This window comes from Balaenoptera physalus (assembly GCF_965194825.1).
Source record: "Balaenoptera physalus genome assembly, chromosome: 5".
NCBI lineage: Eukaryota > Metazoa > Chordata > Mammalia > Artiodactyla > Balaenopteridae > Balaenoptera > Balaenoptera physalus.
The window spans coordinates 129915252-129933715 of record NC_138884.1 but is presented as its reverse complement, the minus strand read 5'-3'; the positions used below and the strand labels follow the sequence as shown (position 1 = coordinate 129933715).

At 40.1% G+C, this 18464-nt stretch overlaps 1 long non-coding RNA gene across 1 annotated transcript in view; it reads right to left on the bottom strand.

Moving 5' to 3' along the window:
• The window catches only part of LOC309661398, a 461885-nt gene extending 447150 nt beyond the window's left edge, over positions 1–14735 (bottom strand). The window contains exon 1 of the long non-coding RNA XR_014264019.1: positions 6258–14735. This is a non-coding gene — a long non-coding RNA (uncharacterized lncRNA). The remainder of the gene's footprint in view (positions 1–6257) is intronic.
• Positions 14736–18464: the final 3729 nt, after the last annotated feature.

The window sequence follows — 18464 nt, the reverse complement described above, 5'->3', positions numbered from 1 at the left end:
CTAAACTAATCTTACCATTATTATCCAGCAAGTGTGCCCCTAGATATTTACTCAACTGATCTGAAAGCATATATCCATGTAGAAACCTGCACATGGATATTTGTAGCATCTTTGTTCATAATAGTCCCAAACTGAAAACAAACAAGATGCCTTTAAGTAGGTGAATGGATAAACAATCTGTAGTACATTCATACAATAGTCTTTTATTTAGCAATAAAACAAAATAAGCTAATAACCCATAGAAAGACATGAATGAAACTTTACTGCTCTTGTTAAGTGGGAGAAGTCAGTTTGAAAAGGCTAAATACCGTGTGATTTCAGTGTTATGACCTCTTGGAAAAGGCAAAACTACAGATACTGTAAAAAAATCAGTGGTTGGCAGGGATTTGGCGGGGCGGGGTGTGGGAGAGAAGAATTCAAAGGGTAAAGCACAACAGGTTGTTTAGGTCAGTGAAACTATTTCGTGTGATACTGTAATGGTGGATACATGATACTATATTTGTCAAAACCCATTAAACTTTACAGCACAATGAGCGAAACGTAATGGTATACTACAAATTTTTTAAGACATTATTTAGGAGGTTGATTGAATGTATGAAACAACCTCACTGCAAGAGGTGAGGAAAAGTTGTTGACCTAAGTATCTTTGGAAATGAGAGGCGTCTGTAAGACTAAAGGTATAAGGAATTGCACAGGAGCTCTGTATTCTGATTGATAAAATGTGTCTCATGGGGGTACAAGTTAAAAATACTGATACTTCTTTGCATGTATATTATAATTGAATAAACAAATAAGTAGCAGGTGATGGGAGCTGGTTTCTCACAGTTGGAGTGGGAGTTTACAGATAAGAAAGGGGAGGAGGGCTTCCCTGGTGGTGCAGTGGTTGGGAGTCTGCCTGCCAATGCAGGGGACGCGGGTTCGTGCCCCGGTCTGGGAAGATCCCACATGCCGCGGAGCGGCTGGGCCCGTGAGCCACAATTGCTGGGCCTGCGCGTCTGGAGCCTGTGCTCCGCAGTGGGAGGGGCCGCGATGGTGGGAGGCCCGCGCACCGCGGTGGGGAGTGGCCCCCACTTGCCGCGGCTGGAGAGAGCCCTCGCGCAGAGATGAAGACCCAACACAACCAAAATAAATAAAATAAATAAATTAATATTTAAAAAAAAAAAAAAAAAAGAAAGGGGAGGAGACTGGAATAATCCCTTTGGTAATGGATGAGATTTAGAGACATCAGTATAAGCTCATGATTAACTTAATATAGATACAGATAATCAGAAACATATAGAAAAATTTATAGATAAGTGTATGTACATGGTTCAGTATAAACATATACTTTCTTGCTCTGTCAGATGAGAAGGCCTAGAAACAATGATGCCCCACTAGCAAATAGCATATCTAGTGCCCAGATCCTAGTTTCTAATACCACTTTCCAAGAAAAAGTACCAGAGCTTTTGGGAGAAATGATTGATTCTAGGACTGGAACTGGATATACACAAAATGAGCCTGGAACATCTTACGGTGTCAGATAATATGGAAGTGCTCTAGAAAGAAAGAAACAAACAAAAAACTCAACAATGATGGGAATATGTCAGAAGGACATAGGAACCAACAGAAAAAGCTCCCCAGTGGACAAACTTAGAACCAGTTGAGCAAAAAATTGAAGAAAGGAGTATTGCATGTAACTCAAAGTAAAAAATAAATATACATGAGTCCACACTGATGTAAATAAACGATTATATATAAATAATAAATAAATGAAAAGAGAACAGACAAATCACCAATGTAGAATTATAAATAATTTAGATACTCTGCCCTCAAAGAGGTGAAGGGTATGGGGTTTCTTTTGGGGGTGATGAAAGTGTTCTGGGTATTATTATACACAGATGGGATTTTCTCTGACTGCCTTTTATATCTACCACTTTATAGTGAATCCTTGTTATCTCTCCTTATGTCTGATTTTCTCCCATTCGCTTCCTTTTCATCTTCTATTTTCTTTATGATGCTACCCTGTCTATTGGTTCCTTTGTTCCTTCTAATTTTGTTTTCATTCCTGAAATGATTTTTTCCTTTCACTTCTTATTTTTTTCCTGAGATCTGTTAGCACTATTTCATATTTTCTGTTGTCCAATCATTCCCGTGTTTTTCTAATTCAGCAATATACAATTTTTCATAGCTTATATCGGTTTCCTAAAGCTTGTTAATTCCTTTAGCTATATTTGAAATACTGTATTACACTTTTATCTACGTTGTAGGCACATTTTTTCTGACGTGTCTTTTCCATTTGTAGGAATGTTTTCTGGCTCATTGTTTTCAGGATTGTAATCCCATTCGCAATTTCTGGGGTCCTTGCCTCTCAGAGCCTTTTGATCTCATTTTGTCTTCTTCCCTATTTCCCATTTCTATTTTTATACCATATAGATGTTGTTGCTCTTGGTGTTCTGGCCCAGCCAAATATTTCTCAGTATGTGGGATACCTTGTCTCTTGCTTTGGTTGAATATATTTAAAATGATTTTTGTTTGCTCTTTTTGTTAACTTAATTTCTCTGTTTATTGGTTACTCTGGGAGATTGAAAAATCTATGCTCCTCTACTGCTGTTATCTTACCTGTCTGTCCAAATGTTTTTAAATGATACCATATCATTGGCTGAGATCCCTGGACCTGAATCAGGTATCAGAAAATACATTAGGTCAGTCAAACCAGGTAGGAGCACAAACGAGGCTGCTCAGCAAACATGGGGCTCATAAATTTAAGCTTTCTTTTATTTTCATAATATTTTAAACTTGTTTCAGTGTCAGTCTCAGAGGGAGAAGGGCACTAGAAGGGAGAACATACATATTTTTTAAATGTATCAATATATCTATTTATAATCATACAAATGGGGTGCTTAAAGGTCAACATCATTACCAAAAGAAAACCTAAGCAAAGAGCATGAAGCTACATTATACTTATTTATGCCTTAGGACTGTGTACGTGTGTGCATGCACATACGTGTGTGTTTCCTTCCAAAGAGAAGGTACTAGAGAAGAGAAGGCGCGAGCTCTGAAAATAGTTTATTTTAAAGTGTGAAGCTTCAAAGGTTGTTAGCACTACAGCTTTAGCAGTTTCTCACCCCTAAGAGGAGGCAGTGCAATCTCCTGCTCTGCCACCCCGAGCCTTGACCTGTATATACCCCGCTGTCATCATCAGTATAAAAAGGAGCTGGCTTCCTCTGCTGTATCTGAGTGACTTCTCCTGCAAGGTGACATGGTGACAAGAGCCCTGTGACTCACCATGTGCTGTAGCTTATTTTACTTCCAAATGGATTTGGTTGAAGACTATAGATGATTTGGAAAAAAAAAAAAAATCCAAGGAGAATGTGTTAGTCCTGCTGGGCCCCTTTAGTGGTGTTATTACTCAAACTCTGTGCAATTCCAAGTTATCAACTCCTGTTCAGCACAGTCTCTCACTAAAATTATATAATACTTGTTAATTCTTCATATGTCACTCAAACTTCATTTGAAACATAAAATGATCAAAGTATAAAACCAAAGTATACATGTTAATAGAATCAGAACTTAAAGAAATAGATAAAATCAATCTACTGAAGATCAAACAAATGAACTTTTTATGATTTGACTCAGAACTAAATTTAACTTGTGACTACCCTGTTGCATTGTATTTAATAACTGAAATCAAATTGAAATAATTATTGTAAAATATTATCTCAATCTAGAGTTGTTTTTTTTTTTTTTTTTAACAGATTATTTTTTTAAATTTATTTATTTATTTATGGCTGTGTTGGGTCTTCATTTCTGTGCGAGGGCTTTCTCTAGTTGTGGCAAGCGGGGGCCACTCTTCATCGCGGTGCGCGGGCCTCTCACTATCGCGGCCTCTCTTGTTGCGGAGCACAGGCTCCAGACGCGCAGGTTCAGTAGTTGTGGCTCACGAGCCCAGTTGCTCCGCGGCATGTGGGATCTTCCCAGACCAGGGCTCGCACCCGTGTCCCCTGCATTGGTGGGCAGACTCTCAACCACTGCGCCACCAGGGAAGCCCCCAGAGTTGTTATTGGTGATCATTTCACAATGTATACAGATACTGAATCATTCTATTGTACACCTGAAACTAATACAATGCTTTATGTCAATTATACCTCAATAACAGAAAATACAAAGAATTACTAAAGGAAACTTGAGGACTTTGGCTGCCCCAGAATAAATGGGGATGGTGATTAAGAAAATTTAGTTGAGACTCTGCACTCCCCACAAGTTGATTTCTCATTTTTCCTTTCTTGTTAAAGACTACAGTCTCATTTTGGAATTTTTTTTTTTTTTTTTTTGTGGTGGCGGTGCTGTAGATGTTAGATCAATGCTGGCATGAAGCATAATGAAGGGTTATTCTTGGTTAAAGTTTGCAGCTATTGTGCTGAATAAACTTAATAATAATACTGGCTGTGGTAGGCAGAATAACGGCCCCACAAAAATGTCAAAATATTATTCCCAGAAACCTGTGAATATGTTACCTTATGTGGAAAAAGGTACTTTGAGATGGGGACACTAAGGTGAAGGACTTGAGATAGAAAGATTACCCTGGATTTGGATTAGAGACCAGTCTAATCACATGAGTCCTTAAATGTGGAGACTACTTCCCAGCAGCAGAGAATCAAAGAGATGGCAGTGTGGCATGAGAGGAACTCACTCACCACTGGTGGCTTTGAGGATGGTGGAAGAGGGCCACCCGGAAGGAATACAGCCAGCCCCTAGACTTTCCCTTAAAGCCTCCAGAAAGGAATGCATCCTTGGCTCTACCTTGGCAGTAGCCCAGTGAGGTCTATGTCAGACTTCTAACTACAGAACTCAATAAGTTGTGTTTTTTTAAGCCACTAAATTTTTTTTTTAACATCTTTATTGGAGTATAATTGCTTTACAATGGTGTGTTAGTTTCTGCTTTATAACAAAGTGAATCAGCTATACATATACATATGTTCCCACATCTCCTCCCTCTTGCGTCTCCCTCCCACCCTCCCTGTCCCACCCCTCTAGGTGGTCACAAAGCACCGAGCTGATCCCTGTGCTATGCGGCTGCTTCCCACTAGCTATCTATTTTACATTTGGTAGTGTATATATGTCCATGCCACTCTCTCACTCTGCCCCAGCTCACCCGTCCCCCTCCCTGTGTCCTCAAGTCCATCTCTAGTAGGTCTGTGTCTTTATTCCTGTCCTGCTCCTAGGTTCTTCATGACCACTTTTTTTTTTTTTTTTAGATTCCATATGTATGTGTTAGCATATGGTATTTGTTTTTCTCTTTCTGACTTTCTTCACTCTGTATGACAGACTCTAGATCCATCCACCTCACTACAAATAACTCAATTTTGTTTCTTTTTATGGCTGAATAATATTCCATTGTATATATGTGCCACATCTTCTTTATCCATTCATCAGTTGATGGACACTTAGGTTGCTTCCATGTCCTAAGCCACTAAATTTGTGGTAATTTGTTTGAAACTAATAGAACCTAATACAGTGGCTAACATTGCTTGAGCACTTCCTGGTACCAGCCACAATATTTAGGCATTTACATGGCTTATTTATTTCTCACTACATATGAGGCAACAGAATTAGAGAGGTTAAGGAACTTTCGTAAGATTACACAGAAAGGAGTGGTAGAGTGGGAATTCCAGTTCATAATCTCTGTTTCACAGTCTGAACTCTTAGCTACTCTCCTGTCCAGCCTCTCAATACCTTGCACGGGAGTTCTATGCGTAAAGAGTGTTACCTGGACGGTTAAGGTCCCTTGAATTTTCTCTGGTAATAATTCACAGAAATAACAGTGCAATGTTGTTTTGGCCCAGGTTTACCATCATTCAGAGTAGATTTTTAATTAATTAATTAATTAATTAATTAATTAATTAATTAATTCTGAGCTAAGGAGAGACTTTATTCAAAAGGATTATTGCAGGGAGGGGAGTGAGACTATTGCATTAGGGAGAATGCTCTCAGATCTTAGAGCATAGGATCTGCAAGCTTCTCCAAAAATATTTATTTTTCATTAAGGGAAAGAGTAAGGGGACGCTGTATCAATTACTTAAAAATCAATGATGCATTTAAAGAGAAGATGGATCTGAAAATTTTCTGCAGAAAACAAATTGAAACTATTAGAAATGTGGGATAAATTTCTTTGAAAACTCTTATTAAAAGCATGAAAGATAATAAAGAACTACCTGATCAAAATCTAAATGAAGGCAGATTTTTTGATGATGGCCATTCTTAGTGGTGTGAGGTGAAACCTCATTGTAGTTTTTTCTTTTTTTTAAAGCTTGATGGTATTCACATTGCTTAATTTGTGTCATGCTTTATTTATTTATTTATTTATTTATGGCTGTGTTGGGTCTTTGTTTCTGTGCGAGGGCTTTCTCTAGTTGTGGCAAGTGGGGGCCACTCTTCATCACGGTGCGTGGGCCTCTCACTATCGCGGCCTCTCTTGTTGCGGGGCACAGGCTCCAGACGTGCAGGCTTGGTAATTGAGGCTCAAGGGCCCAGCTGCTCCGTGGCATGTGGGATCTTCCCAGACCAGGGCTTGAACCCGTGTCCCGTGCATTGGCAGGCAGATTCTCAACCACTGCGCCACCAGGGAAGCCCTTCATTGTAGTTTTGATTTGCATTTCTCTAATAATTAGTGATGTTGAGCATCTTTTCATGTGCCTCTTGGCCATTGATGTAAAAAATCTACAAACAATATACCTGGAAAGGGTGTGGAGATAAGGGAACCCTCCTACACTGTTGGTGGTAATGTAAACTGGTACAGCCACTATGGAGAACAGTATGGAGGTTCCTTTAAAAACTAAAAACAGAGCTACCATATCAGTAATCCCACTCCTGGGCATATATCCAGAGAAAACCATAGTTTGGAAAGGATACATGCACCCAAAGGTTCACTGCAGCATTGTTTAGAATAGCCAGGACACAGAAGCAGCCTAAATGTCCATCAAGAGATGAATGGATAAAGAAGACATGGCACATATATACAATGGAATATTACTCAGCCATAAAGAAGAATGAAATAATGCCATCTGCAGCGACATGGATGGACCTAGAGATTGTCATACTGGGTGAAGCAAGTCAGACAGAGAAAGACAAGTATTACATGATATTGCTTATATGTGGAATCTAAAAAAATGGTACAAATGAACCTATTTACAAAACAGAAATAGAATCACAGATGTAGAAAACAAACTTATGGTTACCAAGGGGGAAAGGGGGAGGGAGGGGTAAATTGGGAGATTGGGATTGACATATACACACTACTATATATAAAATAGATAACTAATAAGGACCTACTGTATAGCACAAGGGACTCTACTCAATACTCTGTAATGACCTATATGGGAATAGAATCTAAAAAAGAGTGGATACATGTACATGTATAACTGATACTTTGCTATACAGCAGAAACTAACACAAGATTATAAATCAACTATACTCCAATAAAACTTGATTAAAAAAAATAAAGGGCCGAGTGCAAAATGGAAAAAAAAAATCTAAACGAAGGCAGAGACTTGAATTGGGGGCACTGAACCTGCTTTGGTCTGAGGGTTTTCCACAAACGTGGAAAATCTCAGCTTTGGCTTGGATGACTTTGTAGGACTTAAGAGGTTCTGGAGACAGAATTCAAAGTCTCAGATCTTTCCAAATTGGGGCTCCACATAAAGCTGGGTTCCTGACCCCCTGGGGACTACAAGGTAAGTTTTCATGGCATTGGGAAGAACGGGAAGTGGAAAACAAAGCTCCACTGAGAAAGTGCAACCCAAAGCTCAAGCTGGTTCCAGTACAGACTCGCAACACAAACCCACATCCCCTGAGTGGTGCAAACCTTCCAGTCAGGAACTTGGTTTAAATGGCCTTGAACTAGGGACCTGCCAGATACATTTACAAATTCTCCTTGGAGAAATATACCCTCATCTTAGCTTCTCCTGCAATCCCCTGCATCTTAGATAATAGTGCTTTGATCCTTCCAGTTACCTAGGCCAAAAATCTCAGTATCAACCTTGACAATTCTGTCTCTCACACCTCCCATCCAGTCTGTTAGCAAATCCTATTTACCTTTCCAATACTTTACAACATCTCTCTGTTGGAATATTGCAATCATCCTCTCAGTGGTGTCCTTGCTTCTGTCTTTGTCTCCCTAGGAACTACTTTCAGTATAGCAGTCAGAGTGAGCCTGTTAAAACGTAAGTCATGTAATTCCTATGCTCAAAACACTTTAGATGATTCTTACCTCACCCAGAGGAAAAGCACACATCTTTGAAATGACCTCCAGGGCCTCAAACTTCTGCTCCCTTCACTTTTCTGCCCTCATTTCCTATTACTCTTCTCTGTGTTCCATGTAGCAGATGCTGTCAGTACCCTACTCACAACTCTCTAGTTTACCCTGTCAGGACACACAGGCCCAACTTCACATGCCAGTGCCTGTATTTCTCTGCCTGAGGGTTTTTTCTTGCCGGTGGAAACCAACTGTCCACAATGAGGCTGGTGGGAAATGCCAGGAATTAATACCCTCTGGGAGCAGCCCCCAACCAGAGACTGACAGGAATTATTAGATAAATATCCCAGCTCTCTGGCTTCAGTTTTACTCTGTCTCCCAGAAGCAACTCTTTGGGATTAAGCTCCCCTACCCACAGAATTAGCAGCATGAAAACACACCCTTTCTTCCCTCACTTCCTGTCTCCCTACCAGTGGACCTGAATGCTTATCTCAATTCGAAATAAAATACCTAGTCAATCAGCAGCACTGTTCCTTTAGTATTCCAGGCCTGTCCTAGCCTCAAGGTTGCTGAATTTGGTGTTCCTACTCTCTTATCTGGAGTGCTATCCCCCAGAAATACCCAGGGCCATTTACTGCACATCCTTCAATGAGGCCTTCCCTGGCCATCCTACTGTGATCCTTTGAATCATTTCATTTCCTATTCTTACCTAAATTAATTATTATTTCCATCAACACACATCACAATCTAACTAATAAAATAACTGAGCATGCACCTTATGTGGTGTATAACTGACTTCTTTATTGGCTCTTCTTTCACTGGAATGTAAGGTCCCTGAGCAATGAGAATAAATCATCTGTCACATAGTAAGTGTTAAATAAATATTTCTTCACTGCATGAAAGAATCAAAATAAATAATATTCCTAGGATAATTAATAGCTCAGAGGAAGAAAAATACCTAAGCATAAAAGCAACAGAAATACCATGAGTGACAGCCAACAGAAACAAAGGATGCAGAGAGATCTACAAAGAGTTTAGTGTGAAATTATCACAGAAATAACATTTGTTTGCGATGTTTAATTAAAAAAATATGAGATGAGACATATCTGGAGCTGGAAACTATAAAAGTAACTAAACAGATATGAAATTAATTTCTTCAGATTAAAGATACAATAAACTATAAAAACTTAATGTGTTTATCAGCATGTTAGATTCAGTTGAAGAGAAAATTAATGAAATGTAATATAAGTCAAAAGATGTTTTTCTAGAGGCCAGCACAAAAAGATCTGAGATATGTGAAAAGAGATTAAAGACTCAATGTATAAAGTGAGAAAGTCTAGCATACATCTAACACAAACTTCAGAGGGCAGGAAAGGGAAAATTTAGAGTCCTGTGTAGGCGGGAATAATGGAGTAAATGGTAGCAGACTTACCCTCATGCTGTTCACAAGTATACAGAACTAGACAAAATAAAAGAGGTAACTTTTCAGACACTGGAAAACAGGCTGCATGGGTCTAAGATCCCTGGGAGAAGGGAAACATGCATGATGACCTTACAATCACCCAGCTTTCAGTCTGGAGTCAACTTCTGGTCTGTTGCTCAGGGAGGTGAGCCTCAGGAGAGCACAGCTTTCTCTCTGGGCTGAGGAGTCATGGGAGGGACCGTGTAGCTGCAAAGGTGCCTGGAATTTGCTGGGTACCAGAGAATAGGAAGCTGCTCAGAGAAGAGATTCCAAAAATCAACATAGGGGTCATCTTTACTTTATGCCTAAGTTTTGACCTTTGCTTAGTTTGACTAAGTTTTGCATACACAGACAATGCAAGACCCCAGGAGGCCTTGCAGAGAATAGCTAAGAAGAAGCTACTTCTGGAGGCTGCACAGTGCTGATTGAGGAGTTCCAAATAGGTAGAGTCTAGAGGCTGCTGAACACCCTGAGTGTTCAACTGAGACCCTGGAAAGGCAATGCCTCAGGAGGAGGACCACTCTACCCCTAGATTAAGAGCTAATCTAAACCTGGTCTGATAAAATGTTAAAATCAGCTCTTTAAAGGGTCAAGCTGATTATCCAGCAAATTAACTGACTGTCCAAAAAAAAAGTACAATACTTTAGCATTAAGATTCTTGAATCTTGGGATTGGTTCAAGATGGTGGAGTAGAAGGACGTGTGCTCACTCCCTCTTGCAAGAGCACCGAATCACAACTAACTGCTGAACAATCATCAACAGGAAGACACTGGAACTCACCAAAGAAGATACCCCACATCCAAAGACAAAGGAGAAGCCACAGTGAGACGGTAGGAGGGGCACAATCACAATACAATCAAATCCCATAACCACTGGGTGGATGACTCAAAAACTGGAGAACAATTATACCACAGAAGTCCACCCACTGGAGTGAAGGTTCTGAGCCCCACGTCAGGCTTCCACCTGGGGTCCAGCAACGGGAGTAGGAATTCCCAGAGAATCAGACTTTGAAGGCTAGAGGGATTTGATTGCAGGACTTCAACAGGACTGGGGGAAACAGAGATTCTTGGAGGGCACACACAAAGTAGTGTGCGCATCAGGACCCAGGGAGGAGGAACAGTGACCCCATAGGAGACTGAACCAGACCTACCTGTTAGTGTTGCAGAGTCTCCTGCAGAGGCAGGGGGTGGCTGTGGCTCACCATAGGGACAAGGACACTAGCAGCCGAAGTTCTCGGAAGTACTCCTTGGCATGAGCCCTCCCTGAGTCCACCATTAGCCCCACCAAAGAGCCTGTAGCCTGCAGTGCTGGGTCGCCTCAGGCCAAACAACCGAAAGGGAGGGAACTCAGTGCCACCCATCAGCAGACAAGCGGATTAAAGTTTTACTGAGCTCTGCCCACCAGAGCAACACACAGCTCTACCCACCACCAGTCCCTCTTATCAGGAAGTGTGCACAAGCCTCTTAGATAGCCTCATGCACCAGAGGGCATACAGCAGAATCAAGAACTACAATCCTGCAGCCTGTGGAACAAAAACCACATTCACAGAAAGACAGATAAGATGAAAAGGCAGAGGTCTATGTTCCAGATGAAGGAACAAAATAAAACCCAAGAAAAACAATTAAATGAAGTGGAGATAGGCAACCTTCCAGAAAAAGAATTCAGAATAATGATAGTGAAGATGATCCAGGACCTCGGAAAAAGAATGGAGGCAAAGATCAAGAAGATGCAAGAAATGTTTAACAAAGACCTAGAAGAATTAAAGAACAAAGAAACAGGATGAAACAATACAATAACGGAAATGAAAAATACACTAGAAAGAATCAATAGCAGAATAACTGAGGCAGAAGAATGGATAAGTGACCTGGAAGACAGAATGGTGGAATTCACTGCCACGGAACAGAATAAAGAAAAAAGAATGAAAAGAAACGAAGACAGCCTAAGAGACATCTGGGACAACATTAAACGGACCAACATTTGCATTATAGGGGTCTCAGAAGGAGAAGAGAGAGATAAAGGACCTGAGAAAATATTTGAAGAGATGATAGTCGAAAATTTCTGTAACATGGGAAAGGAAATAGCCACCCAAGTCCAGGAGGCGCAGAGAGTCCCAGGCAGCATAAACCCAAGGAGAAACATGTTGAGACACATAGTAATCAAAGTGGCAAAAATTAAAGACAAAGAAAAATTATTGAAAGCAGCAAGGGAAAAACGACAAATAACATACAAGGGAACTCCCATAAGGTTAACAGCTGATTTCTCAGCAGAAACTCTACAAGCCAGAAGGGAGTGGCATGATATACTTAAAGTGATGAAAGGGAAGAACCTACAACCAAGATTACTCTACCCGGCAAGGATCTCATTTAGATTTGATGGAGAAATCAAAAGCTTTACAGACAAGCAAAAGCTAAGAGAATGCAGCACCACCAAACCAGCTCTATAACAAATGCTAAAGGAACTTCTCTAAGAGGGAAACATAAGAGAACAAAAGGACATACAAAAACAAACCCAAAACAATTAAGAAAATGTTAACAGGAACATACATATCCATAAGTACCTTAAATGTGAATGGATTAAATACTCCAACCAAAAGACAGAGGCTCACTGAATGGATACAAAAACAAGACCCATATATATGCTATGTACACGAGACCCACTTCAGACCTAGGGACATATACAGATTGAAAGTGAGGGGATGGAAAAAGATAGTCCCTGCAAATGTAAATCAAAAGAAAGCTGGAGTAGCAATACGCATATCAGATAAAATAGACTTTAAAATAAAGAATGTTGGGCTTCCCTGGTGGTGCAGTGGTTAAGAATCTGCCTGCCAATGCAGGGGACATGGGTTCAAGCCCTGGTCCAGGAAGATCCCACATGCCATGTAGCAACCCAGCCCGTGTGCCACAACTACTGAGCCTGCGCTGTAGAGCCTACGAGCCATAACTACTGAGCCCACGAGCCACAACTACTGAGCCTGTGCACCTAGAGCCCATGCTCCACAACAAGAGAAGACACCGCAGTGAGAAGTCCGCGCACCACAAAGAAGAGTAGCCCCCGCTCGCTGCAGCAAAAGAAAGCCCATGCACAGCAAAGAAGACCCAACAGAGCCAAAAATAATAAATAAATAAAATAAATAAATTAAGAAAAATAAAATAAAATAAAATAAAGAACGTTAGAAGAGACAAGGAAGGACACTACATAATGATCAAGGGATCAATCAAAGAAGAAGACATAACAATTACAAATATATGTGCACCCAATATAGGAGCACCTCAATACATAAGGCAACTGCTAACAGCTATAAAAGAGGAAATCAGCAGTAACACAATAATAGTGGGGGACTTTTAACACCTCACTTACACCAATGAACAGATCATCCAGACTGAAAATTAATAAGGAAACACAAGCATTAAATGATACAACAGACCAGATAGATTTAACTGATATTTATAGGACATTCCATCCGAAAACAGCAGATTACACTTTCTTCTCAAGTGCACATGAAACATTCTCCAGGATAGATCACATCTTGGGTCACAAATCAAGTCTCAGTAAATTTAAGAAAACTGAAATTTTATCAAGCATCTTTTCCAACCACAATGCTATGAGATTAGAAATCAATTACAGGGAAAAAAACCATAAAAAACACAAACAAACAGAGGCTAAACAATACGTTACTAAATAACCAAGAGATCACTGAAAAAATCAAAGAGGAAATAACAAAATACCTAAAGACAAATGACAACGAGAAAACGACGATCCAAAACCTATGGGATGCAGCAAAAGCAGTTCTAAGAGGGAAGTTTATAGGAATACAATTCTACCTCAAGAAACAAGAAAATGCTCAAATAAACAATCCAACCTTACACCTAAAGGAACTAGAGAAAGAAAAACAAACAAAACCCAAAGTTAGTAGAAGGAAAGAAATCATAAAGAACAGAGCAGAAATAGAAACAAAGAAAACAATAGCAAAGATCAAAGAAACTAAAAGCTGGTTCTTTGAGAACATAAACAAAATTGATAAACCTTTAGCCAGACTCATCAAGAAAAAGAGGGAGAAGACTCAAATCAATAAAGTTAGAAATGAAAAAGAAGTTACAACAGACACTGCAAATACAAAGCACCATAAGTGACTACTATAGGCAGCTCTATGCCAATAAAATGGACAACCTGGAAGAAATGGACAAATTCTTAGAAAGGTATAACCTTCCAAGACTGAACCAGGGAGAAATAGAAAATGTGAACAGACCAAATGCAAGTAATGAAATTGAAACTGTAATTAAAAATCTTCCAACAAACAAAAGTCGAGGACCAGATGGCTTCACAGGTGAATTCTATCAAACATTTAGAGAAGAGCTAACACCCATCCTTCTCAAACTCTTCCAAAAAAATTGAAGTGAAAGGAACACTCCCAAACTCATTCTACGAGGCCACCATCACCTTGATAACAAAACCAAAGACACTACTAAACAAGAAAATTACAGACCAATATCACTGATGAATATAGATGCAAAAATCCTCACCAAAATACTAGTTAACAGAATCCAATAACACATTAAAAGGATCATACACCATGATCAAGTGGGATTTATCCCAGGGATTCAAGGATTCGTCAATATATGCAAATCGATCAATGTGATACACCATATTAACAAACTGAAGAATAAAAATCATATGATCATGGGGGACCTTCAAGATGGCAGAGGAGTAAGACGTGGAGGTCACCTTCCTCCCGACAAATACATCAAAAATATATCTACATGTGGAACAACTCCTAGAGAACACCTACTGAATGCTGGCAGAAGACCTCAGACTTCCCAAAAAGCAAGAAAATCCCCACGTACCTGGGTAGGGCAAAAGAAAAAAGAAAAAACAGAGACAAAAGAATAGGGATGGGTCCTGCACCTCTGGGAGGTAGCTGTGAAGCAGGAAAAGTTTCCACACACTAGGAGATGGGGGGAGGTCAGGGGAGAAGCTTTGGAGCCACAGAGGAGAGCACAGCAACAGGGATGCAGAGGGCAAAGCAGAGAGATTCCCACAAAGAGGATCGGTGCTGACCAGCACTCACCAGCCTGAGAGGCTTGTCTGCTCACCCGCTGGGGTGGGTGGGGTTGGGAGCTGAGGCTTGGGCTTCAGAGGTCAGATCCCAGGGAGAGGACTGGGTTGGCTTCATGAACACAGCCTGAAGGGGGCTAGTGCCCCAGAGCTAGAGAGGGGGCAGTCCGGGAAAACGTCTGGAACTGCCTAAGAGGCAAGAGACCATTGTTTCAGGGTGCACGAGGAGAGGAGATTCAGAGCACCACCTAAACGAGCTCCAGAGACGAGTGTGAGCCACGGCTATCAGCTCAGACACCAGAGACGGGCATGAAACGCTAATGCTGCTGCTGCAGCCACCAAGAATCCTGTGTGCAAGCACAGGTCACTATCCACACCCGCCCTGGGAAGCTGTGCAACACATCACTTCCACGGCCCCGTGATCCAGGTACAATTTCCCCTGGGAGAACACACGGTGCGTCTCAGGCTGCTGCAACGTAACGCTGGTCTCTACTTCTGCAGGCTCTCCCACATTCCAATTATAACTATCATACCCCTCCCTACCCCTGCATGAGTGAGCCAGAGCCCTATAATCAGCCGCTGCTTTAACCCTGTCCTGTCTGAGCAAGAATAGAAGGCTGAGGGCAAACGACATGCAGAGGCAGGCCCAAAACCAAAGGTGAAGCCCAGAAGCTGTGCAAAGAAGAGAAAGGAAAATTTCTCCGTGCAGCCTCAGGGAGCAGTGGATTAAATCCCCACAATCAACTTGAGGTACCCTGCATCTGTGGAATACATGAATAGACAACAAATCAACCCAAAATTGAGGCAGTGGACTTTGGGAGCAACTGCAGACTTGGGGTTTGCTGTCTGCGACTGACTTTTTTCTGATTTTTATGTTTATCTTAGTATAGTTTTTTGCACTTGTTATCATCGGTGGATTTATTTATTGATTTGGTTGGTCTCTTCTTTTTTCCAATACTTCTTTATTTTTTAATTTAATAATTTTTAAATTTTGATTATTTTATTTTATTTTTAAATTTTTAAATATTTTAAATAACTTTTTTCTTTCTTTTTTTCTCCGTTTTCTTCTGATCTGTGTGGCTGACAGGGTCTTGGTGCTCTGGCTTGGTGTCAGGTCTGAGCCTCTGAGGTGGGAGGACTGAGTTCAGGACACTGGACCACCAGAGACTTCCCGGCCCCACATAATATCAATCGGCGAGAGCTCTCCCAGAGATCTCTGTCTCAATGCTAAGACGCAGCTCCACCCAACGGCCAGCAAGCTACAGTGCTGGATGCCCCACACCAAACAACTAGCAAGACAGGAACACAACACCACCCATTAGCAGAGAGGCTGCCTAAAATCATGCTAAGTTCACAGACACCCCAAACACACCACTGGACACGTTCCTGCCCACCAGAAAGAAAAGATCCAGCCTCATCCACTGGAACACAGGAACCAACCCCCTCCACCAGGAAGCCTACAGAAGCAACTGGATCAACCTTACCTACTGGGGGCAGAAACCAAAAACAATGGGAACTACGAACCTGCAGCCTACAAAAAGGAGACCTCAAACACACTAAGTTAAGCAAAATGAGAAGACAGAGAAATACGCAGCAGATGACTGAGTAAAGTAAAAACGCACGAGACCAAACAAATGAAGATGAAATATGCAGTCTACCTGAAAAAGAATTCAGAGTAATGAGAGTAAAGATGATCCAAAATCTTGGAAATAGAATGGAGAAAACACAAGAAATGTTTAACAAGGACCTAGAAGAACTAAAGAGCAAACAAACAATGATGAACAACACAATAAATGAAATTTAAAATTCTCTACAAGGAATCAATAGCAGAATAACTGAGGCAGAAGAATGGATAAGTGACCTGGAAGATAAAATAGTGGAAATAACAACTGCAGAGCAGAATAAAGAAAAAAGAATGAAAAGAATTGAGGACAGCCTCAGAGAACTCTGGGACAACATTAAACGCACCAACATTTGCATTATAGGGGTCCCAGAAAGAGAAAAGAAAAAGAAGGGTCAGAGAAAATATTTGAAGACATTATAGTTGAAAACTTCCCTAACATGGGAAAGGAAATAGTCAATCAAGTCCAGGAAGTGCAGAGAGTCCCATACAGGATAAATCAAAGAAGAAACATGTCAAGACACTTATTAATCAAACTATCAAAAATTAAATACAAAGAAAAAAATATTAAAAGCAGCAAGGGAAAAGCAAAAAAAACATACAAGGGAAATCCCATAAGGTTAACACCTGATCTTTCAGCAGAAACTCTGCAAGCCACAAGGGAGTGGCAGGACATATTTAAAGTGATGAAAGGGACAAAACCACAACCAACGTTACTCTACCCAGCAAGGATCTCTTTCAGATTTGACAGAGAAATTAAAACCTTTACAGACAAGCAAAAGCTAAGAGAATTCAGCACCACCAAAACAGCTTTACAACAAATGCTAAAGGAACTTCTCTAGGCAGGAAACTCAAGACAAGAAAGAGACTTACAAACCCAAAACAATTAAGAAAATGGTAATAGGAACATATGGATTGATAATTACCTTAAATGTAAATGGATTAAATGTTCCAGCCAAAACACATAGACATACTGAATGGATACAAAAACAAGACCTGTATATATGCTGTCTACAAGAGAGCCATTTCAGACCTAGGGACATATATAGACTGAAAGTGCAGGGATGGAAAAAGATATTCCATGCAAATGAAAATCAAAAGAAAGCTGGAGTAGCAATTCTCATATCAGACAAAATAGACTTTAAAATAAAGACTACTAAAAGAGACAAAGAAGACACTATATAATGATCAAGGGATCAATCCTAGAAGAACATAACAATTGTAAATATTTATGCACCCAACATAGCACCTCAATACATAAGACAAATGCTAACAGCCATAAAAGGGGAAATCGACAGTAACACAATCATAGTAGAGGACTTTAACACCCCACTTTCACCAATGGACAGATCATCCAATATGAAAATAAATAAGGAAACACAAGCTTTAAATGACACATTAAGCAAGATGGAGTTAATTGATATTTATAGGACATTCCATTCAAAAACAACAGAATACACTTTCTTCTCAACTGCTCATGGAACATTCTCCAGGATAGATATCTTGGGTCACAAATCAAGCCTTGGTAAATTTAAGAAAATTGAAATTGCATCAAGTATCTTCTCCTACCACAATGCTATGAGGCCAGACATCAATTACAGGAAAATAACTGTAAAGTACAAATACATGGATGCTAAACAATATGCTACTAAATAACCAAGAGATCACTGAAGAAATCAAAGAGGAAGTAAAAAAATACCTATAAACAAATGACAATGAAAACACGATGACCCAAAAACTATGGGATGCAACAAAAGCAGTTCTAACAGGGAAGTTTTTAGGAATACAATCCTACCTCAAGAAACAAGAAAAATCTCAAATAAACAACCTAACCTTACACGTAAAGCAATGAGAGAAAGAAGAACAAAAAAACCCCCAAAGTTAGCAGAAGGAAACAAATCATAAAGATCAGATCAGAAATAAATGAAGAAGAAATGAAGGAAACAACAACAAAGATCAATAAAACTAAAGGCTGGTTCTTTGAGAAGATAAACAAATTTGATAAACCACTAGCCAGACTCATCAAGAAAAAAAGGGAGGAGACTCAAATCAACACAATTAGAAATGAAAGAGGAGAAGTAACAAGTGACACTGCA